Genomic DNA, 25,106 nt, shown 5'->3' on the forward strand with positions numbered 1-25,106 from the left:
TTGATTATTATCTACAATATGTCAAATAGATTTGCAATGAGAGCTACAAATTCTAATGGTAGAAAAAGAGGATGGGGAGGGGTGTAGATGTAACTGTTAATGGGATAAAATAGAGTATATAGAAATACTAGATCATAGGAAGACTGAAAGTGGAACCAAAAGAAGGTGATTGTTAGCATGAGAAAATGAAGAAAGAGACTCTGAGGAAACAGGTAAACAAAAGGAAATAGAGTGAGAAAAATAAAGAAATAAAAACTTAAAAATTTTCAAACAGAGAAAAAATCTACACTGTATATTATTCATACACTATTCACACCTCCTGGTCTTCAGTAGCCTGATGAAAGTTAAGTACTTGACAATGAGATTCCAGTCTCCAGCAGGTGTTCAGGGTGGTATTGCCCCAACTAAAGATGGTGGCTTCCACTTCCAGGATAATCTAAAATGCCTGCACTGGCTTCCAAATGTGTTGGCAAATGAAGAGCTGCAGTGCAGGGCACAAGTGCCAAGTTTAAATTGAGCACATTCAGGTCAGTGGTCCTGGAGGTGTGGTGTGTTCAATCTGGCTGGGGGTCCTGTTGGTCCTGTTTGTTGCCCCATAATGGTGGCATCCATATATAACCAAACCTGTGGGTACTGTGACAGTGAACTTCAGGGCATCAGTGATCAGTGGGCAATCCTCTGGCAGTCTTCAGGCAGTCCATAGTCTAACAGTGGATGACTGGCAGGTGGACATCAGGAGGTGGGTGATGGGTAGGTAAAAGGCAGGCAAGAGGCAGGCAAATAGGCAAATGGTGGGTGATAGGGAGCAGTCAGTGGGCGATCTACACTCAAAAGTAGGCAATGTGCTGGCAGATATCAGGTGAAAACAGTGGACAAATGGGGTAAAGAGCAGGAGATCTATGAGCATCAGAGACTACCTCACAGAGAAACAGATTTTCCTCTCCTTGAATCCTGAGATATGGAGCATCAAGGAATGCAACCTTCCTCTAGTCCACAGTCTTGGATCTCTCAAGTCAATATTGATGAATCTGCACCATAGAGTCAATTTCAGAAAATCTAACCAGTTAAGTTGATATTGACACATCTAACCCAATGGGTCAATTTTGACAAATATATATTGAAGAATAAATATGGACAAATCAATATTAAACAATCTTCCCCAACATGGTGATATTGATGAATCTACACTGATGATTGGATATTGATGTATCTACCCAATGTGTGGATACTGTTAAATGTACCCCAACCAGTCAATATTGATTAATCTGCCCATACAGGTCAACATCATTTAGTCTACACCTTTGAATAAATGTCAATATATCTACACTGATGGGTCAATCTTGATGAATCTAAACCTTAAAGTTGACATTGATGAATCTATACCATTGAGTCAATATCTATGTATCTACCCCTCTGGTTATTATTGATGAATCTTCACTAATTAATGCTGATGAATCATCAATGAGTCAATATTGACATATCAAAATTGATATACCTACAATGACAAATTCATATTGATAAATTTACCCAATCAAGTTGATATTCCCAAATCTACCCAATAAGTTATTATGGATGAATCTACACTGATGAATCAATATCAACAAATGTACACAAGAGTCAATTTTGACAAATCTACCATGACTGGTCCATATTAATGATTCAACACTGATGGGTCAATGTCAATGAATATATCTCATCAAGTCTATATTGATGAATCTATACCAATGGGTCAATATCAACAAATATACACTGATGGGTCAATATCAGTGAATTGATACCAATTGCTTGATATTGATGAATCTTTACCAACATGTCAATATTGATGAATCTATACCAACAATTTAATATTGATGAATCTACTCTGTTGAGTTGATATCAACCTATCTATTATGAAGAATTGATATTGACAAACTGATATCAAACAATCAAACCTGATGTGTCAATACTGACATATCTACACGGATGAACTGATATCAATGAATACCCAGACAGGTTGATATTAACTAATGTACCCAGATCAGTCAATATTAATGAATCTACATTGTCAAATAGTTTTCAACAAGTTAATATTGATAAATAGATCCCAGTGGGTCAGAATAAATAAAACTACTTGGATGGGTCCATATCAATGAATCAATATGTACCAGTTGATACCAATGAATCTACATTGATTATTTGATTTCAACAAATCAATACTCATAAATTTACACTGACAAGTTGATATTCATGAATCTACATAGATGAGTTGACATCAATGATTCTACCCAGTTCAGTCAATAGCAGAGAATTCACAATGACTGCTTGATAAAATCTACCTCAAGGATTGATATTGACAAATCTACATGAACTTGTGAATATTGAAGAATCTACCATGACCACTTAACATTGGCAAATGTACACTGTTGAATTGATATTGACAAACCTATATTGATAAATTGGCATCAAAACATTAAAATCAATGAACATTTACAACAAGTTGATATCAACTAACATACCCTGTAAAGTTGATATGGACAAATCTACTTTAACAGATTAATACCAACAAATCTACACTGGCAAGTAGATATCAAGAAATATAACCCAAAAAGTCATAATTGATGAATCTACAATGATGGATTGACATCAACATATGTATACAGGTGAGAAGATACTGACAAATCTACCCCACCAATATTGACATATGTACATTGAAGAATTGATATTGACAAATAAACATCAATCAATCAACCCTGATGTGCAGTTAATGATGAATCTACACCATCAAGATTATGTCAATGAATGTACATTTTTGAGTCAATATTGAGAAATCTAGACCCATGGGTCGATACTAAAGAATCTACACTAATGAGTCAATGTTGCTGGATATTACCAGTTGAGTCAATTTCAATGAATCTATCCTGATGAGTTGATATGAAAAAATCTACATCAATGATTCAATATCAACAAATCTACAACAGAGAGTCAATATCAGGAAACCTACCCTACAGGTTGATATTAAAAAATCTGCCTGGCAGAGTCAATATTGATGAATGTATCCCAAGTGTTTGATACTGATGAAACTACATCTACTAATTGATACTAACAATTCAATATCTGGTGAATCAACACTGACAGTTCAATATCAATGTATCTACACCAATAAGTTGATATGGATGAGTCAACACCTATGGGTTAATGTCAATGTATCTGCGCCATCCAGTTGAGATCAATGAATGTAACCCACTGAATTGATATGGACAAATCTATGCTGAAGAGTCAATATTGCTCAATCTACCCCGACAGGTCAATATCAAAGGATCAAAGAATCACCAATATCAATGAATCAACACCTACAGTTGATATTGATGAATATACCTCATCAAGTCAATATCAATGAATCTAACCCAATGGATCAGTATGGACAAAATTACAGAGATATGTCAATATTGATAAATATGCACTGAAGAACCAATATTGATGAATCCCTCCCAATGTGTTGATATAGACAAATCTATTGTGATCATTCAATATTGGCAAATCTATACTGAAGGGCCAGTATTGATGAATCTATCAAAATGGGTAAATGTCAATGAATATACTCAGAAGAGTTGATATTGAAGGATCTATCCCAATGGGTCTATATCAATGAATATACATTGTTGAATTGATATTGACATATCAATATTGATAAATATATCCTGATGTATTGGTATCATCGAATGTATGCCAATGAGTGAATATCAAGTAATCTTTTCCATCGAGTTTACATTGACAAATTGAAGTAACAGGTTTATATCAACAAATCTACTCTAAGCATCAATATTGTTCAATCTATCTTAATAGGTCAATATTGACAAATTTACCCTGTCAAGTCTATATCAACCAATCTACTCTGAAGAGTCAATATCTATGAACCTACCCCAAGAGGTCAATATTGAGGAAACTACCATGATGAATTAATATTGATGAATCTACCCCAATGTGTCATTATTGCTGAATCTATGCCAAGTCAATTTTGACAAATCTAAGCAGACAAATTTATATCAATGTATCAAACCACTCAAGTTAATATTGAGGAATCTATCAAGTTGGGTCAATATAAACAAATCTACCTAGATGAATCAATATTGATGAATCTACACCAAAGGGTCTATATCAATAAATCTACCCCAACTGGTAGATATCAATCTCCCCTACGGATCCATATAAATGAATCTACTCTTAAGTGTGAATATCGATGAATCTACACTGATGGGTTGATATTGGTGAATCCCTCACATCAAATCAAAATGGACAAATCTACCCCTTAGAGTTGATACTGAAAAATCTCCACTTTGAATCAATATTGACCAATCTACCCTGAGGAGACAATATTGATAAATCTACCTAATAAGTGGATATGAATGAATCTACCTGATGGGTGGATATCAATGAATCTACCCTGCTGGGTGGATACTAATGAATCTGCCTCTATAGGTTGATATCTATGAATCTACTCTGATGTACTGATATGGACAAATCTACCCCAACTGGTCACTGTTGATGAATCTACATTGACCACTCAATATTATTGAATCTATGAATAACTCTGGATCTACATCTGAGTTCTACCTTTTGCCAGCCTGTGACCTTGTTCAGTTTCCACAACTGCTAATGGAGTAAATAACAGTCTCTTACATGGTTTTAGAGTGGTTAAATAAGAGAAAACCATACATCATAGCACCTACTACACAGTAGGCTCTCATGAAACAAGGTTCATTATGCTTGACCTGGCCTGTTTCAAGGCAGATTTATGTCCTGAGTCCTGTCAGCTGTAAAAAGGGTCCCTGTACCTTGGCAGGGCCTGTGAGGTGAGTGAAGTCCTCAGGAAAGAGCTGTATAGGGAGTGGGAACCCCATTTTCCTGTGGAAAACTGAGCTCAATCCCCACAGCTCAGAACTTTCCTCTGGACTATGTAACCACTGAGTCCCTTTATGTGCTCCTGAGTGTGGGAGAGCCCTTCCCAGCTGATGAATCACCACTTGCTGACCACAGTGTTCAGAGATGAAGCTGGAAGTCAGTGGCCCTGAGATTGAGCCTTGTCCAGATCTCCACATGGAACCAGTGGAGCCCCTGACATGGGTGTCTACAGCAGGCCCCGAGGAAGGCGGCCGCCCAGAGCAGCCCTTCATTGTGCTGGGGCAGAAGGAGTATGGGGAGAACCACTCTTTCATCATGCACTGCAGGTGAGGGGGCAGGCCCTCCAGGAAGTGCTGTGCAGCCTGGGTTCTCAGGCAGTGCATGTGAAAGTGTGGCAGCAGGAGGATGGCCCTTGAAGGACAGTGTTCCTCCCACAGGATCAGAGGAGGGTTGGACCACTGCCTTCTGGGGATCCTCTTAGAGCTGCCATTGCAGTGGTAAGTCTGTCCACCCTTCCTAATAATGTTGCTCTGAGGCTACGAACAAAGTACTCTGCATTTTAGCCCCCAAGTCTCTTCAGTTATAATTTGCTTTATGTTTGTGTTTTTGGGAAAATATTTACCAAGTATACATTTTTAATTCCATATGGTTAAAAGCATGACTTTTCAAGAAATACCCTCGCACTAGGGAGATAGCTCAGCTGGTAAAATTGCTTGCCCCACAAGCACAAGGCCCTGAGTTTGATACCCAGTACCGCAAAAGAAAAAAAAAAAAAAAGAAAGAAAGAAAGAAAGAAATCCCTCAAGAAGCATGATTTTTAGGGTGGAGGTGGGCTTCTTGTTTTGACAGCCCTGACATTCTGGGACCCTTTAAGAGAATGAGGCCAGGAGACTGACATCACCCTTTCTCTCTTGCTCAGAGTGGACTGCTTAGAGAGGAGGGTCTCCAGTTTAGACCTAGATGGGGTCATCAAAGAGTAGTCCTTCAACCCCATCATGCAGACCAAAGCATCTTCCAATTCCAAGTCACCGCTGCTCTCTCTGGAATGGGTCACCAAACAGGATAGGATGGTCAGTGACACTTGGCCAACAGCACCTGCTCTGCAGTCCAAGTTGAGTGATTCCCCAGGGCTCTTCACACTGCTGAGTTGAGGAAGCCAAGCCAGATCCCCTTCCTCCTTTGCATTACTGGGAATACAGAGACCTCACACCCATGACTGGTCTGACAGGTTTCTGTTTGCTGTGGCTGAGAAATTACTGAATTAAGAATTGAAATGAGGCAACCTGGAGGACGTGGAAGGCTTCCTCCTGTGCATGCTAGTCTTCCCCAGGAGATGATCCAGCTTCCTGTCCTCTCCCACCTTCCCTGTTTTTAACCACCCTCCCAGTATGCTCCCTCTTGCTGTGGAGAACCTTCCTGTCTAGGTCCCAAGGGCAGCAGTTGGTGCTGGTGAGGGGATGGTGCTCATTATTGTGTCATCCACAGAAGGGTCCAAAGAGCAGTAGCTTCTTTTTCTCTCTGTACATTAATATTTCAGATGAGGTTTGTAGTTAAAGACAAAATTGGTTTACTATTTTTCTTTCATTCCATTTCACAGGGATTATACTATGCAGGAGTCAGAGGCCTGTGCTGAGTTTGTGTAATTTTTGACAGCTGAAGGAATTATTCTCATGGGCCTAGGAACTCAGGACTCTCCTTGAGTCATTTGCTAAGTGAATGTTGAGTTCACAATCTAGCTGGTATTTCTAGGGATAGCCTCAGACCTGGGCTGCTTCTGGTGGTTTCTTCTGATTGTATTTGTTATTATCATTGAAGATCTTCACCAACTAAGTCACACGTTCCTGGAGGCAAGGATAGCCACTTTTATGTTTTTCTGGAGGCCTTTGGATATGGAATCAGAGATCCCCTCTAAAAAGGCAAATGGGAAGTCACCCAGACCAAATGACTAGCCAGGGCCAGTACAAAGAGAGATGGCCTGTGGGCTGGGAGTGAGAAGGGACTGGAACACCTGGGATTACAACCAGATAAAAGAAGATCAGGGGTCCTGTGTAAGCAAACAGAATCTTTCCAGGCATGTCTTAGGAGACACATCTCTCCCATTCCACAGATGCTGCAACAGTCTGTTTTCTGGTCCTATAACAACCCCCACCCCCACCCAGGCTGGATTCTTTGTAAAGGTGACTGCATCTGCTCTACTCAGGTCAGGGCCCACTTGATTGCCTCACAACATGGAGGATGGCATTGTGGTAGGAGAGTGTGCCAGAGGAAGAAATTACAAGGCAAGACAGAAAGCTCAGGCTGGATCAAGAGTCACGCCTTCTCTTTATAACAACTCTGTAAAAGGAGATCTAACTCACTGCCCCAGGGAACTAATCAATTTCCTCTAAGCCTCACCTTTTAAACATTCCACCACCCCTCACATTGCCACACTGGGGACCAAGCCACTAACACATGAGTATTCCAAAGACACCGTCAGACTATATTCAAACCATAGCAGATGACTTTTATGGTTTTGCTTCTGTTCAAGGGTTGACTTTGTCATCTTAATTTGTAATTTTTAAGTGTGGTCCATTGTAGACAGAATTTCCCCATTTGCCTGGACAAGAGCAGAAGGGTCTCATCCTGTGTAGTCCATCACCTCACGGGAGTGGGCATGGCTCCCTCTGGCAGTCTTCCCTGACTCCCATATTGTCCTTCAACCCCCCACCTTCTTGTTCCAGCTCTTGCTGGACAGTGTCGTGGGAACCATACATCATTATGACACAAAAGCGAAGAAAAATCTCTGTGAGATCAACATCAATGACGATATGTCCAGGTGAGCCAGAGGTCACTTCCTCCTCACTGTCAAGGCCACAGCTTGCTGGCACATGCTCTGGGGGGCCAGGTGTGTCCTGAGCCCATGTCCCACCTCCTGGAACAGGATCAGGCTCAGAGCTCAAGCATACGTGTAGGAGCTCAGGCTCCTATTAAAGGTCAAGCGATCACGAGCTCAAGCATACGTGTAAGATATATCTGTCCACGTGTTAAGCAGCTGAATTAATTATCATACAGCCAATGGTAAATGCTTCCTGTTTTCTTCAAGGTGTATTCAGCATGCTCTTTGACTCTCTGCCAGTGGCCAACATGGATGCATGTGGCATAACCCTGGGCCCCGGGTCTCACCCGCCACATTTCCTCCTTTCTGTTTAAAAAAGAGACCATCCCTGTCTTAGGTTGTCCAGGATGGAACCACATCCTTACCTGTCATTGGAAAATGAGGCTCTAGCCCTCATTTCCTGTCTTAGGTTGGTATGAGCTCCCCATGATTCTTACCGTCTTTGACTACCGGTCCAGCATATTTAACCAGACTTGGGGAATGAGCCAGCATCAATTGCAACAAGAGCTTGGTGAATAATGACTGTTTTTCTGTGCCAATGTATATGCATTTTATTTAAACACTATATGCACAGAACAGATACAACACACAATAGACCTCCCCTGGACAAAAACCCAAACCATTCTTTTCCCCATTGAACAGCGGGCTGAAGAAATGGGGTCAATTGCTGTAAAAATAGGAGGATATAGAATAGAGGAGTTGGTAAGGGATACAGGATAGGGCCATGACTTTACTATCCCCCATAGTTCACACGAGTCTCCTCCATTAACTTGGTGAGAAATTGCTAACACCATCAGCGTGAGAAGCCTCCTCATCTTCTTCCTGTTTTTGGGTCTCTGTTGAGGCCTTGACCAATCTCTCCAGCACCCAAATTGGCAACTGTGCATCCTGTGGGAAAACACAAACCGATCATCAGGTCCAGATTAACACTGGATTTGGGTCTTTCCATTGTTCCAATAGAATGTCCTTCCAGAGCACTTGAGATAGATGTTTTTTATTAGGCTCTGAATGACGGTCAGCAGCCAATTGGCCCTCAAAATGGAGATTTTAAAAATTTAAGATCAACAAGGCAACAGATAATTTGTCTTTTGGGGATCTGTATGATGCCCCTATTCCCCCTTTTTGTTTATAAAGCATGTTTTTAAGTGTTAAATGGGCATGCTCAACAATGTTTTGTCCAGTAGTATTATAGGGAATTCCTGTGACATGTTGAATACCAAAGGTGGAACAAAACTGTTTAAAGACCTGGGACGTATGTCCAGGACCATTATCTGTTTTAATTTGTTTGGGAACCCCCAGGATGGAGAAAGAGTGTAAACAGTGTGTTATACATCTTTGGTTTTCTTTCCAGTATGAACAGAGGCCATAATAAATCCTGAAAAGGTATCAATAGACACATGAATGAATTGTAGTTTTTCAAATTCTGAATAATGAGTTACATCCATTTGCCAAATATGATTGGGCTGAAGTCCTTTTGGATTTACTCCTAATGAGGGGTTAGGAATAAGTGTAGCACATTTAGCACAAGACTTGACTATATCCCAAGCTGTTGCCTTAGTAATTTTATAGCATGTACGTAGAGAGGAAGCATTTATGTGAAAGTTGGAATGAAAAGTTTTTGCATTTTCAAGCGTATTAAAGATGTGTGGGTCTCTGGTGGCCATGTCTGTTAAATCATTGTGTAAACTTAGAGGACCTGGAAGGCCAGTATGAGCCCGAACATGCTCAATAAAAAAAAGGATCTTTCCTGTCCCAGATAAGTTTTTGTAAGCATTGTAAATATTTTGTAATAGTGCAGGTGAGGGAAATCAGACCAGTTAATTCTAAATTTTGAACAGCATTAACAGTGTATTTGCTATCAGAGAATAGGTTAAAAGGCTCATGGTGGGTTTTGAATACTTCAATAGCTACTAATAGTTCTGTTTGTTGTACAGATAGAGTATTAAACAGCAATGTTTCTGTAACATTATCTATAGTAATAGCACCAGTACCATTTTTTGATCCATCAGTAAATATACCAGTGGCTCCTATAATAGGTTCTTTTCAGGTGAATTTAGGGAAAATTATAGGATTTTGACTCCAAAATTGGAGAAGAGGATCAGATGGCAAATGATTGTCAAACACAGCAGAAGTACTAGTAAAGACTATAGCCCATGAATTTGAATTATTAATAAGATATCGTATCTGATCAGTAGTGTATGGAGTAGTGATTGTTGAGGGATGTGATCCAAAGGTGGAAAGGGATACTTTTAAAGCCCTAAGGATTAATTCTGCCACAGATTCAGTAAAAAAGGATAAGACCTTGTTAGGAGCATAATTCATGTGAACCCATAGAATAGGACACTTTTGCCAAAACACTCCTGTGGGTAACTTATTTGTGGCCAAGACAATGAATGGTAAAGGCTTAGCTAGGTCAATACAATCAAGATGAACCATTTCCATAGCTGTTTCAACAAGCTTCAGAGCTGTTCGAGCCTTAGGGGTAAGCACCGGCTTAGAAAGGAGGTCAGAATCACCTTTAAGAATATCAAACAGGGGGCCCAAACTTCAGGTGGGTAAATGGAGGTAAGGTCTATTCCAATTAATATCACCCAAAAGTTTTTGAAAATCATTTAAAGTTCTAAGTTTTGTCCACCTGAATGTTAATTTTTATGGGTTTAACCACAGTTGCATTTATGATAGATCCCAGGAAGTTTTTGGTGTCTATCATTTGTACTTTATCATTGGCAACATGTAAGCCCCATCTTTCCAGTGACTTTAGTAAGGAATTATAACATTGCTCTAAGACAGATTTTTCCTTATGAGCTAGCAAAATATCATCCATATAATGATAGATTAAAAGTTGAGATTTTGTTAGGCATATGGGTTCAATAGCCTGGCCTACATAAATTTGACACATAGTGGGGCTGTTGGCCATGCCTTGTGGGAGGACTACCCATTCATATTTCTTATTAGGAGAGCTATTATTAAATGAGGGCACAGTAAATGTGAACCTTTTGGTGTCTGAGGGATGTAACAGAATTGAAAAGAAGCAATCTTTTATGTCAATTACAATTAACTGGGATAGTCAATAAAGTAGGTAATCCTAATTGAATAGTTTCCATGGGCTCCATTTTAGAATTTTCTGATCTTAGTTCATGTAATAGCCTCCATTTTCCTGATTTCTTTTTTATTATGAATATTGGTGTGTTGAAAGGAGAGGTGGATGTTTTGATGTGTCCGGCCTCTAGTTGTTCTTTAACCAATTGCTGGGCCACTTCTAAGTTGTCTTTTGAGAGGGACCACTGAGGGACCCAGACAGATTTATCAGATTTCCATGTTATTTTAATTGTTTCAGTGGACCCTAGTGAAAATCCAATCCCTTTTTATCTTGTTTTGGAGTAACTAAAATGGGTGAAATAGATCCCTGATTATTTTTCCCAAGAACTTTTCCCCATGTGTCCTTGGGCTAACATCATTTGATTAGCTTTTAGATTACTGTATGGGATCTCAGATGTGAGATGCAAATCCATCTGTTCCATGATATCTCTCCCCCACAAGTTTACCGGGAGATGTTCGAGGATGTAAGGTTGGACAGTACCACTATGACCTTCTTCATCCTTCCATTATAATATGGCTGTGTTTTTGTTAGGATTGGAAGCTATACCCAATCCACTTAAAGTCTGATTTGCCTGTTGAAGTGGCCAGGCTTTGGGCCATTCTGTAATTTTGATAATACTTTTATCAGTCCCAGTATCTAATAAGCCCTCATGACTTTTGCCTTCTATCACTAACTTTGTCATAGGTCTATCTTTTAAATCCAATGTTAATATGACCATATTTTGGCCAATAGAACCTAATCCTTTATTTCCCCTAATAATATTCTTTGATGGATATTGATCATGGCAGCTGGGTAAGACCAACAATTGTGCTATGTGATCACCCTGAGCTATTATTGCTACACCTCTTGGTGAAAAAGCACTAATATTTTTTTCTCCTGTAAAATCAGGGTCTATAACTCCAGGTACAATATTTATTCCTTTTAAAGTCGAAGAACTCCTCCCCAGAATTAGTCCCATTGTTCCTTTAGGTAATGGGACAACAACCAAAGTTGGTATTGGTTGTACTCCCAACTCTGTAGTTAATACTGCTCTGGTGGAGGCACAGAGGTCCAATCCTGCACTTCCTGTTGTTTGTCTAATTGGGGAGTCAAGGGGTAATGGGTCCAAGGCACGAATTGGATAGCCCCATGTATTTGTGGGCTCTGAGACTGTGGGCCCTGATTCCCATTTTATGGAGGTAAAGGGTTACCATCTTTGTCTCTAAATGATTTACAGTCACTTGCCAAGTGTTTCCCTTTTTTACATCGAGGACACAGTTTTGGCACAGAACCTTGGGGGCAGTTCTTTTTCATGTGTCCAAATGGTTTACATTGATAACACTGTTGGCCTGGTCGGGAGTTGGTATTACCTCTAAGACCCTGTACAAGTGCTGCAGCCATCACTTGACCTTGAATAAAAGTCTCATTAATATCCCTACAAGTCTTTAAGTAGGCTCCAAGGTCTTTGTTTTTCCAAGGTCTTATTGCTTCTTTACACCATTTATTTGCTTGCTCATATGCAAGCTGTTTGACTAAGGCATAGCCTGGTCCACATCTCCAAATATACGTCCTGCTGTTTGAATCAATCTGTTTACAAAATCAGCATAGGTTTCATTATGATCTTGAATAACTTTAGATAACTGTCCTTGAAGATCATCAGCACCTGAAAGCGTTTTCCAAGCTTTATTGGCAGCAGCACTAATTTATTGATACACACCAGAGTGGAAATTATTCTGATTACCTTGCCCTTCATATGCTCCTTGGCCTGTCAGCATGTTTAGATTCCTTTGAGGATTGCCTGCAACTGCATTACGTTGGGCAGTATCAGAGCATAACTCCTGGTTAGTCACCTTCCACATGAGATATTGTCCCCCAGATAAACATGCCTTTACTAAATTACCCCAATCATTTGGAGTAAGATTTTGACTTGCAACATTCTCTAATAAAGAAATGGTAAATGCAGGTTGTACTCCATAGGACATAACTGCCTCTTTTAACTTTTTACTAATTTTATATCTAATATTTGATGATATCTCTGATTGTTTTGATCTTCAAATACTGGGAATATTGGGAACACTGATTGAGATTCTACATGAGGCCACTGTCTGGGCACCGCCCCTGCGCAGCAAGTACATGTGCCTCTACAACTTGTAAAAGTGTGGTGACCTGGATTATATGCCAGAGGGCATGGCACAGTAGGAGTTAAATGCCACTGAGGGAACTCCTTTTCTAGCTCTGTCTCAGATAGCTCCTGTTCTTCAGAGTCACACCCCTGTTTTGAGTCTGAACATCTACTTTCTCTTTTAGAAACTCAACTAGATTGTTCTTCTTTTACAGTTTCTAATATTTTTCCCCTTCTCTTAACTGTTCTTGAAATTTTGGTTTTTTGGAAGTCAGACAGAAACGAGCTAATGTCCATATCGCCACAACAACAACAAACAGAAACCAAACAAGAAAAGGAACACAAATCACACCTTACACATATTCATTTACTACAGGACATCCTTTGCTGTCTCTTAGGACAGCCTTCCATCACGTTCCCTCACTAGGGGAACCTTCTGTTACGCTCCCTCACTAGGGGAACCTTCTGTTAAGCCTTAATGCTTGACTGCTAGTTGACTGTGCTAGTGAAAAATTTTCTTCTTTATTTCTTACCTGAGCACTTACCACGTCCCCTACGGGCCACCACTTGCCCTTTGCCACTGACCAGTGGAACAAACAACACATATTCTTCAGAAGTTCATGAAGCAGCTTCCACTTTATTCGGATAACACCCTCAATATATAAGCAGTCTCATGCATAAGCAATTGTAATCAGATATGTCCATCCAATTCTATTAAACGTCAAGCGATCACGAGCTCAAGCATACATGTAAGATATATCTGTCCACGTGCTAAGCAGCTGAACTAATTATCATACAGCCAATGGTAAATGCTTCCTGTTTTTCTCAAGGCACATTCAGCATGCCCTTTGGCTCTCTGCCAGTCACCATCTTGGATGCATGTGGCATAACCCTGGGACTTGGGTCTCGCCTGCCACAGGAATGAACCAGGTTCCAGGCAAGCTGCTACTGTGGGACATGAAGAGCATGAAGCAGCAGGTATGAAACTGCCATGGTACAGGTCTCTCCTTGTGCTGGGCACACCAGGTGGAGGCACCCTGCCTGCATCCCCTGTGATGCTGGTGAGACTCTGCCCCCCTCTTTGCTTTAGTCTCCTCAGATTGTTAATTTGTGAGAAAATATCTAAGTTTTAAGTGTTGCAAATTCAGTTACTCTGGACAGATCTTTAGTGACTGAAGTTATTCAGAATTGTACCATAGATTCAGAAGTCACCCAGAACCTACTAGAGGGCCTTGTGGTTTATATTTTAGGAGAGGACTCCTATTTCCAACTTCCTGTTAGAACTGTGTAAGAATTACAGTAGCAGCTGGCAGCAGTGAGGGCAGGTACATGCTCCCAAGAAGTGACGGCTGTCAGCCAGGCTAAGTCAGCTCCCAGGTACTGGTACTGGCCTACCTCCCTGAAGCCAGGGACCTGCCCACCACTGTTTCATCCAGCAGAACCAGCATGGAGAAGGGAGACACCACTAATCTTTAGTTTGATGAGGTTTATTGCATCCTCCCTGTTTCTCTGTCTCCTGCCTTTTTCTTCTTTCTCTCTCCCTGCCTCTCCTCCCCTCTCCCTTGCTCCTAGCTTATCAGCCAATTATATCAACGTTTTCTCTCATGCAGGAGAGCATGTAGGGGAATGCCAGCATAATACTATATAAATCATGAGCTGTTCACGTGTGGCATGATTTTAGATAGCCAATCCTTGAGCCTGGCGTTAACATATCATAAGTCTCCAAGGAACTAGTAACAGCAAACAACCTTTAGGTATTCCCTCAATTTGCAGCCAGCACCTCTTGGCTCACTGCCAGGTGCCATCTTGTCCAAGACAGCCCTCAACAGCTTCCCCTTTATTTTTATTAAAAGAAAAAGACAGTGACTGTGCCTGTCTTAGAGGCCAGAGTCAGATTCTATCCTTACCCATCATTGGGAGTCAAAGAGCTGTTGGCATGCTTTGATCCCTGTCTTAGGTTGGTATAAAGTCCACCCTGTGCTTACCCATCTTTGACTACCAGCCCTATAATTGGTAGATCCAAATCTGTGGATCAGAGCCTTGGCCCATGGCCATAAGGTCTTGCCATACCACTAAGGCTTGCTGTCTTTGATGACTCCTTAGAGACAACAGATATCTAAGTAGCAATAATAAAAGCAAGAACAACAATCCCATCATAGCAAAACTTCCCATCCATTGTTTTCCAAATTGTAATGCTGACTGTAAGAAACTAATGGCTTCTGGCATACCCGGGACCTTGACCTGAGTACTATTTACCACAAATATAGAATTTCTTAATAGGCTAGAAAAATTAGTGAACTCTTTAGTCCATGTCCAATTAAGCATGCTTCCAAGCTTTTTGGACAGATTTGCAGCATCAGTAATATTAGAATAGAGTATAGGAGTAACACTTAATGCTTGGGCATGTAGTAGACAGCCCGTCTGTGCAGTAACAGTTAATATGTCCACATGTTCTTGTAGTAAGTCCACTCTTTGGTTTAGAATCAGGATGCCCATGGGGAGATGTGCATTGATGTTTTCCTGGGCTGTCAATGCTTCGGCAGTGGCTCGTGACAGGTTGTTGAGTGCATGAGCAGTAGGAATAGCAGTTTCCAGGGCAAGTATAGCAGCAGTGGTGGCAGCCACAGCAGATGCTGCAGCAAAAGCAATGGCTATAATAGTTGAGATACCAAAATCTCTTTTGGCTCTCATGGGTAGGAAATTCCACTCACTATGATTTAAGGTCACTGGGACTGGAATAAATTTTGGAATCCTGGCAATCACAGCCAGAGGAAATAATGAAGCATTCCAACAACTAGATACATAACACTCTTCATTAGTGCAGTAAAGGAAGTCAGGATCATTATTACTGTTATCAGTAATGTTAATATTAAACTTAGATCTGTTAGAATGAAAACAAATGGAGATGTGACACATACAGGAGTAGGGGGGAAAGATTGATTAAAGGAAGTGAAGTTGGCCTCACACCCTGTATAACTATAAACAGGTGTATTACTTCCCTCTATATAGGCTTGCTTTTGACTGCACCTTAGTTGAATGAGAGAGAGACTGCCTCCCTGTATCATACTAAGTGGACTAATGTCCATACAAGAAGATGCTCCACAAAGACACCAAATGGAAAGAGGAGAATATTCATTGGTATGAAAATCAGTATCTACATTGGCATACGTATATGATGCCTTTGCCTTTCTCAAAATTCTTTAACAGTTCTCCAATCTATGGCAAATGGCACAAAGGAAAATTAAGGAGTCACCTTATAAGCCATAATATCCCCTTGACACTTATCTCATTTAATAGGTGCAACATTGCCATAAGAAGTTGGCATACAAGTGGGACCCCCATCTAGGTTGTTGTGTATAATTTACATTACCGATGGCCTTGGTTATGTTTAAAGCAAGGGCATAAGGGTCCTTTCCTTGCCAATACCCATAAGAAAGATTCCAATTGGAAGCAAGCTGCACACAGGGCAAGGCACCATTGGTGGTTTCTGAGGTGGCTAACCAGAGGAAGCAAAGACTACCTCTTAACTTGAAGTTTAGACTAGTAATAAGTGGCTTAACAGTGGAATCAGCTGGTAGGTAATGGATACCTGGAAGTTCTGTACTAGGAAATAATTGAGGGAAAACTTGTGCATCATGAGAAATAGGAAAGGGAAAAGGCCATACAGATAGCAGTCCCCAGAATATATCCCCAAAATTTTAGGAAGAGTTAACAACAGGAGCCTTACCACCATCACCATCATTTTGTGTTTCGGTGCCATTTTCTTTCTTATGGATAGTTCTTACCAAGCGCTCCAGGACCCAGATAGGTTGTTGTTGGTCCTGAGGAAAAACACAAACAGATCCTCACCCCCAAATTAATACTGGGTCAGGTCCTTTCCAGGACCCAGGCAAGATGTCTTTCCACAATGCTTATGGATGGTCACCAGACTTTCCACAACATGTCTATCAGCCACAGTACAGCTCATGGCATCCAAATTCAAAAAATTGAGGGTGAATAAAGCAAGGTTAAGTCTGTTCTTGGGAGGGGCTAATGCCCCTCTTACACTTTTTGTTTAGTTAAGCAGACTTTCAATGTTTGATTAGCCCTTTCCATGATAGCTTGTCCTTGTGGATTATAGGACATTCCAGTAGAATGATAGATATTAAACTTTGAGCAAAACTGTTGAAATGAAGAAGTATATGCAGGCCCATTATCTGTTTTAAATGATTTTGGCCTTCCCATAGTAGCAAAGTCTTGAAGGCAATGGCTGATTACATCTTTTGTCTTTTCCCCTGTATGGGCGGTAGCAAATATATATCCTGAGTAGGTATCTACAGTTACATGTACAAATCTTAAAGTACCAAATTCAGGGATATGGGTGATATCCATCTGCCATAGATGATTTGGAAGGAGTCCTCTAGGATTGACTCCAAAATGAGGAACAGATAAATGAGGCGCACAGGCAGGACACTGTTTTACTATACTTCTGGCTTGTTCTTTTGTAATGTTATATTTTATTTTGAGAGTAGTAGCATTGACATGAAAATCTTTATGGAAATTAATTGCTTCTTCTACAATATTAAATACATGAGGATCTTGAGTAGCTGATTCTGCAGTATAATTTCCTTGAGCTAAAGGCCCAGGTAAGCCTGAATGTGCTCTGATATGGCCTATATATAAAGGTTCTTTGTGAGTCCACAAAAGAGTTTGTACTTGATAAAAGCATTGTTGTAAGGTAGATTGAGGACTAATGGGTCCAGCTGTCTCAAGCTGTGGTACAAGCTGGGCAATATAGAGACTGTCAGTGTAAATATTTAAAGGTTCCTTAGGAAATATTTGTAAGGTTGTTATTACTGTTTCCAGTTCAGTTTTTTGAGCAGACTTATGAGAAGTAATAATAGTCTGTACTTTATCAGAAACTACTGTAGCTGTATCGGAGGAGGAACCATCTGTAAAGATTGTTTTTGCTGCTGGGATAGATTGAGTCTTAACAACCTGAGGGAAAATAACAGGATGTCTTTTGAAGAAGCTGACAATAGGTGAACTTGGCAAGTGATTATCAAATGTTGCCCTGGTGGAAAAATAGACAATTGCCAAATCTTCATTATTGTTAACTAGTATTTCAATCTGTTTTGCTGTACACGGGACAATAACTGAGAATGAACTCCAAAAACTCGAAGGGCCATCTTAAGTCCTAATGAAACTAGATTTGCCACCATCCCAGGATACAGGGAAACAACAATTTTGGGAGACACTGGCAAATGAATCCATATCAGGGGTCCAGTTTCCCACAATAGACCTGTAGGAGTATATTCAGAATCTAACACTATAAGGCTAAAAGGCAAAGATAGATCAACTCTATCACTATGAGCATTTACTAAAGCTTGTTCTACTAACTTTAAGGCTTTTCTACCTTCAGGAGTTAAATTTCTGGGGGATGTAGGGTCTGAATCTCCTTGGAGAATATCAAACAAAGGCTTAAGTTGACCATTGGTGATTCCCAAATTTGGCCTTATCCAATTTATATCACCTAATAATTTTTGGAAATCATTTAGGGTCTTAAGCTTTTCCATGGCTAATTGAATTTTTTTGGCCTAACACAGGTATCTAATATTTAATATTAGAAAGGTAATAGGGCTGTGGTTTGCACCCTTTCTGGGGCCACATGTAATCCCCATTTTCCTAGGGTTTCCATAATATTGTTAAATACCCTTAATAAAGTCTGTTCTTCCCTCTGAGCCAAAAGAATATCATCCATATAATGGAGACAATAAAGTACTTTATAATTCTGTCTAATCTGTGATATAGCCTGGCCAACATATATTTGACACATAGTGGGACTATTTGTCATTCCCTGGGGAAGGACCACCCATTAGTATCTAGTATTAGGCCCTTCATTATTCAAAGAAGGAATGGAAAAGGCAAATTGAGGGCTATCCTCAGGATGCAAAGGAGTGGAAAAGAAACAATTTTTTATGTCTACAGAGATGATATGATAATGTTTTGGAATAGCAGCCATTGAGAGGAGACCCAGTTGCACCGGGCCCATAGTTTGCATACTGGAATTTATGGCTCTCAGATCTTGCAAATTCACCATTTTCCAGACTTCTTTTTTATGACAAAAATGGGTGTATTCCAAGGAGAAGTGGAAGGAGTGATATAGTTTTCCTTTAATTGTTGACTAACTATTTCCTGGGCCACCTCTATTTCTTCTTTAGAAAATGGCCACTGGGGGACCCAGATAGGATTATTGGATTTCCATGTTATCTTTAATGGTTCAGTGACCTCTCTGGAAAACCCAGCCACTTAGTCCCTGTTTGTCCTTCAGCTTGAATGGGGCAGGTAACACCTTGTAAATTTTTCCCTAGTCCTTTTCCAGTCTTCCAGCAGTAGATTTAGTCCTGATACTGACTCCAACATACTAATTGTAAATGGGGCCTGAGGACTGTACATAACTACTGCTTCCTTAAAACTTTTTACTGTTTTGAAATCTAGGAATCTTTGCCCATTTTGATCCTCTAGCACAGGGAAGAATTGTGGGACTACTGAGGTTTCCTTAATGGGGGTTTCTTCTCCCCAAGGTGAAAAACCCATCTGATTTATAGCATGAGCTAATTCCTCCCAAGGGTACCTTGGGGGATATAGGGGGCAGGCTGCTTGAGGGGGAGCTTTTGCCTCCAGGAAGGGATTTGTGTTCCTTCCTGACAAAACTGGTGGGTGCCACTGTGTCCCTGATTTTCTTTCTAATTCCTCCCCGATAAGCCTCTCCTCTTCTTCCTCTTTTTGAGAAGTTACACTTAGTTGTTCCTTTATCACTTCCAGACACATATTTCCTTCTTCTACTAAATTTTTATTCTGCTTTTCTCAGATGTTAGACATTCCTTAATGAGCTGCCACATGGGAAAAGTAACTCTAGGTAATGGGGATTGCTTTTCTGCTTTGATAAGATCCTCTTTATGATGTTCCCATTGTGGAATATTTAGAACTCCCTCTTCTAAAACCCAAGAACTAACCATGGCCTGTGTGATTACATATGCTGTTACAGTAGATCGTTTTATGGCAGCCCCATTAGCCTTAAGCACATCTTGTATGATTCTTATCATTTTATTTTTTGACACGTGTGACCCCATTCTGGAGTTATGTGACCTCATTTACTGGGGTTATATGACCTCCCTCTTATACACTCTGGCCAGAGATTTCCAGGAGATTATCCTACAGTTTTCCTGTAGCTTACTTTAGGTTACTTACCTGGGAGGATGCAGAAGGAGAAAGAAAGCTCCCCGTATGAGCCACCACTTGTTCCGTCCAGTGGAACTGGCATGGAGAAAGGAGACACCACTAATCTTTAGTTTGATGAGATTTATTGTGTCCTCCCTGTTTCTCTGTCTCCTACGTTTTTCTTCATCTTTCTCTCTCCCTGCCTCTCTTCCCCTCTCCCTTGCTCATAGCTTATCAACCAATTATAGCAAAGTTTCCTCTCACACAGGAGAGCATGCAGGGGAATGCCAGTATAAAACTATATAAATCATGAGCTGTCTATGTGTGGCATGATTTTAGATAGCCAGTCCTTGAGCCTGGCGTTAACACATCATATGTCTCCAAGGATAGTAACAGCAAACAACTTTTAGGTACTCCCTCAATTTGCAGGCAGCACCCCTCGCTCACTGCCAGGTGCCATCTTGTCCAAGATGGACAGCCAGCGCCCTTTGACTCAGTGCCAGGCACCATCTTGTCCAAGACGGCCCTCAACACACCACCCCAGAATATAACTGGTACCCACACTCTCACAGGAGCCCTTGGGAGAGAAATGATGTTGAACTTACTTACTTAGAAAGCAGTGGTGTTTCTTATTAAAATAAATAGTTTCAGTACTTAGAAGTAATTTTTCGTTTTGTTTTTCTGCAGTGCTAGGGACTGAACCCTGGGGGCTTGTACATGCTAGGTGAGCTTTGTACCACATAGCTACATTCCCAGCACTTTTATTTTTTAATTTTATTTTTTATTTTGAGACTGGGTCTTGCTAGGTTTCTGAGGCTAGCCTTGAACTTGCTGTCTTCCTGCCTCAGCCTCCTGGCATGCATCACTGTGCCCGGCTGTTAGCATGATTTTTAATCCCATGTTCACTTGTGATTTTCAAATTTTTAATTAAATATTATCTACATATAATATAATATTGAAATAATAGGTGTATGGTTTATTGAGAAGAAAGGCAGTAAAATGAATGCCTAATTTAAAAATAGAACATTAATAATACTCTTTGCCCTTTCCCAGTCTCCACCTTTCCTGCTTCCATAGAGAAACTGTCTTGAATTTTGGTTTGCCTTACATTTAAAAAATTAGTTTATCATATTAATATATATTCATAAACAACACAGTCTCTGTTCTGTATGTTTTCAAACTTTACATGAATGGAATCATAGTATATTTATTTTTCTCAAACTTCTTATTCTACTTGAGAACTGATTCTCCTAACACTGTGGTTTGGTTGTCTGGCTTCTTTTGTGGAAAGATAAGTCTGTTGTCAGTGGAACAGGTCTTCCATTGTTGGCTATTTTCTCTTTTGGGCTGCCTTTAAGATCTTCTTACCTGATATCTGAGTGTGGATTTTTAGATTTGAAGGTTTTTTTTTTTTTTTTTTTTTTTTTTTTTTTTTTCTTCTTCTTTCCTTTAGCTCCTGCTTGGGGTTTGTTAGGTTTTTCTTAATCCAAGAATTTCATTAAATCTGGAAAATTCTTAGTCATTTCTTTTCAAGTTTAGAGATCTCTGCTTATTTCTTGCCTTCTGGAACTCTGGTCAGATGTGTTGGCACTTCTCTTTTGTTGCCCTTGCTACATTCATGGTGAGAATGCCCTCAGCTCTGTCAGTTTGCTCATTTTCTAGTCTGCTGTGCCTGTTCTTTTAGTTAACCAATCTACTAGGATGCTAATTTCAGTTTCTGTGTTTCATTTTTAGAAACACAGCTTCGTTTTAAAAACCTGCTTTGTCATGCTTGGAGTCTCCTACTCTTGCCCATTATGTGGACTCCTCCTTTTATTTTGTCAGATTTGTCACACCTGTGGTAACCCCGTGTCTGAGGTCTCTGTGGAACTGATTCTTCTCTGCTGTTGCTGTGGCGTTCACCTCTTTTGCATTATTTTCCTGTGTCCTGTGAATTCCCATGTAGCCTCGTGTTTCTGGTACCTTTATTCCTGAGAATATTTGAGACGTGGGGTGGAGATGCATTCACTTCTGCCAGGTTCCTGGGGACCCTACCAACTCCTGACAGCTTTAAAATAAATTCTCTGCTTAAGTTTTCACAGACTATTTAGGGACTTATGAATTTGGATTATACATTCCTATCAGGGCAAGTTTGTGGCTATGATTTGCAGAGAGGTGTGTTTTCTTATCCTGTTTTGTGAAGTAGGTTTTTTAGTTCATTCTTGCACTGAGGATAAAGCTCTGAATCCCAGCCATGTTTGGAGATTTCTTCCAACCTGACCTTGGGTGGATCTTACACTTGGGGCATCTGAGTGCTTGATGGCAATCAAAGTGAGAACTAGGATCATATATATTTGATTGATGCACCATAGTGAAAGCCAGCTTCAGAGTTTCCTTGTCCTCAGGAGTCTTGCCTTACCCTCATTACTGGCATCATAGGATGTCTTTATTTGCTAGCTCAGCACTGTGCACATGTGTATCAATAACACCATATAGCATTCTGTCTTGTGTTTTTAGTCTCAGGAGGATAATTTAGGGCCCCTCAGGTTCCATGTCATTTGGAATGTTAATCTTCATTAATTGTTTTTTTTAATTTTTAAATTTGTTTTAATTAGTTATACATGACAGTACAATGCACTTTGATATGTAATGGAGTATGAGTTCTCATTCTTCTAGTTATGCATGATGTACAATCCCACCAGTCATATAGTTATATATGTACACAGGGTAATACTATCTGATTCATTTTACTATCCTTCCTATTTCTATACCCCCTCCCCTTCCTTCAGTCCCCTCTACCTAATCTAAAGTAACTCTCTTTTTCCCTCTCTTACCCTCCCCCGATTATGAATTAGCATCCACATATCAGAGAAAGCATTTTTTCGGGGGGGGATTGGCTTATGGGATTGGCTTATTTCACTTAGCATGATATTCTTCAGTTCCATCTATTTACCAGCAAATGCCATAATTTCATTCTCCTTTCAGACTGAGTAATATTCCATGGTATATATACACCACATTTTTTTATTCATTCATCTGTTGAAGGGCATCTAGTTTGGTTCCATAGTTTAGCTATTGTGAAGCATTTTTAAAATTTTTTTTAATCATAGATGGACACAATACATTTATTTTTATTTGTTTTATTTTTCTGTGATACTGAGGATTGAACTCAGTGCATCACATGTGGTAGGTAAGTGCTCTACCACTGAGCTACAACCCAGCCCCAGTTATTGTGCTGCTGATTACTGAATTAACTGATAGGCCTAAGTTCCATGAGGTAGTTTTTTTAACTCCTGCATTTTTAAGTGTTGCTGTGGGGAGACTTTGGGGAGGATGGAGCAGCTGCAGGATCTTTGCATGGTGGTCCTCTGTTAACTTAGGGCTGCCAGTCATGAAAGTCAGTCAATAAAGTGTTCTTTCCTACAGGCAATTTGACCTCTCAATAAGACTTAGCTAAAATGCACTCAAGTGATGTATATATTGCTAAGATACAGATCATTTTATAAGTGAAGCAGCATGTATGGAAACCAGAATGTTTATGATTCAGTGACTTTGCCTTTCAAAATAGTAGAAGAGGTCACAACCCAGCACCTTGACAAATGCTCAGGTAATTTTTCCAGAAGAAGATCTTTTAAGGGAGAAACTGGCAGAGGATCCAGTGGGGTGCTTGTGTCTGTGTCTGAGTTGGAATAGTCTGTTAATTGTGATTTTGTTTGGTTTTAACAGTTCCAGTCTCCCTGGACCCAGAACCCATTGCTATCAACTGTATGACCTTCAATCACAATGGAAATCTGCTGGTCACAGGAGCAGCTGATGGTGTCATCCATCTATTTGGTATGCAAGTGTGCTCAAGGTGATCCTGATCCCCTCCTTACATGACCTAGCTGGAATAGATGCTGTTGCAAAACCCTGATTTCAAATCAAGGAAGCTTAATCTCTATTGGAGTTTTTATAAAACACTCAGCACAATCCACTTGCACTGGTTAATGTCAGCAGTCATGGGAGGGGTTGGGACTCGATGAGAGTTTGGAGCTCTTGGATCCAACTATTGCCTGTTCAGGATATAGGACTTTTTTGTTGCCTGTTCAACTGTGGGTGGCTCATTCTCCTCTGTTCCCAGGGAGGCATCCCCATGGTCTGGGATGGGACAAGGCAATCCTATCTTTAGTGGATATCTGGGACCCTGGGGGGGACACTGTAGAGGTCTTATAGAAAGGACTCCTGTGTCCAGGACCCCACCTCCAACCCCTCCTGCTGGGATTCCTAACCCTCGATTTTGACCAAGTGGAAGCTTCTTCTGCAGCTCAGAGGCAGACTTGGTCCCTGGGCAGGGGTAGCTACCCTATGGGGCTTAGGAGTCCCATGGTCCCCAGAATAGCTATGCCCCCCTGAGCATCAGGGGACAGACTCCTGTGCTGAGGGAGGGTGCCTTCCGAGGTGCACAGTCGTAATAGCATCTGACATCCTCAGACATGCAGCAGTATGAGTGTGCCATGAGTTGGAGGGCCCACTGCAGGGAGGTCTGCTCTGTGGAGTTCAGCTGTGATAAGAATGCCGTGTACAGCATAGGTGAGGATGGCAAGGTAGGCACACTCAGGGTCAGCGAGTGCTGGGACACCATGAAAGGCTGGTCTTGGGTCTGGCATGCTTTCTGCTATTGCCATGCCCTCTTTCTGCCTCAGTTTTGTCATCTGTAAAATAGGTAGTAATCCATCTCCTGGGCTCTTCGTGGGGTTTGATGAGTAGAGTGGAAAAGGTAGTACCACAGGTGTCCTCCTCATAGCAAAGCAACTAGGCTCACCCAGATGGATCCATATTTGGAGCCAAGATATGATTTGGTGAGCTTGGTAATTGGTGGCCTTGTAACCAGCAATGATCTATGGAGTTTGCTGAGGGACTAGGGACATCTTCCCAGAGGCAAATAGGCCTGAGTTGAGTTCAAAGAAGTTAAAAGTAAGCTACCCCTCCCCCTG

The 25,106-nt window shown here is 40.6% G+C and overlaps 1 pseudogene; it reads left to right on the forward strand.

Moving 5' to 3' along the window:
* Window positions 1-358: 358 nt before the first annotated feature.
* The window catches only part of LOC124973342 (WD repeat-containing protein 91-like), a 28,319-nt pseudogene continuing 3,571 nt past the window's right edge, over window positions 359-25,106 (forward strand).

The sequence above is a fragment of the Sciurus carolinensis genome (genome assembly GCF_902686445.1).
Source record: "Sciurus carolinensis chromosome 14 unlocalized genomic scaffold, mSciCar1.2 scaffold_126_arrow_ctg1, whole genome shotgun sequence".
Classification (NCBI taxonomy): Eukaryota; Metazoa; Chordata; class Mammalia; order Rodentia; family Sciuridae; genus Sciurus; species Sciurus carolinensis.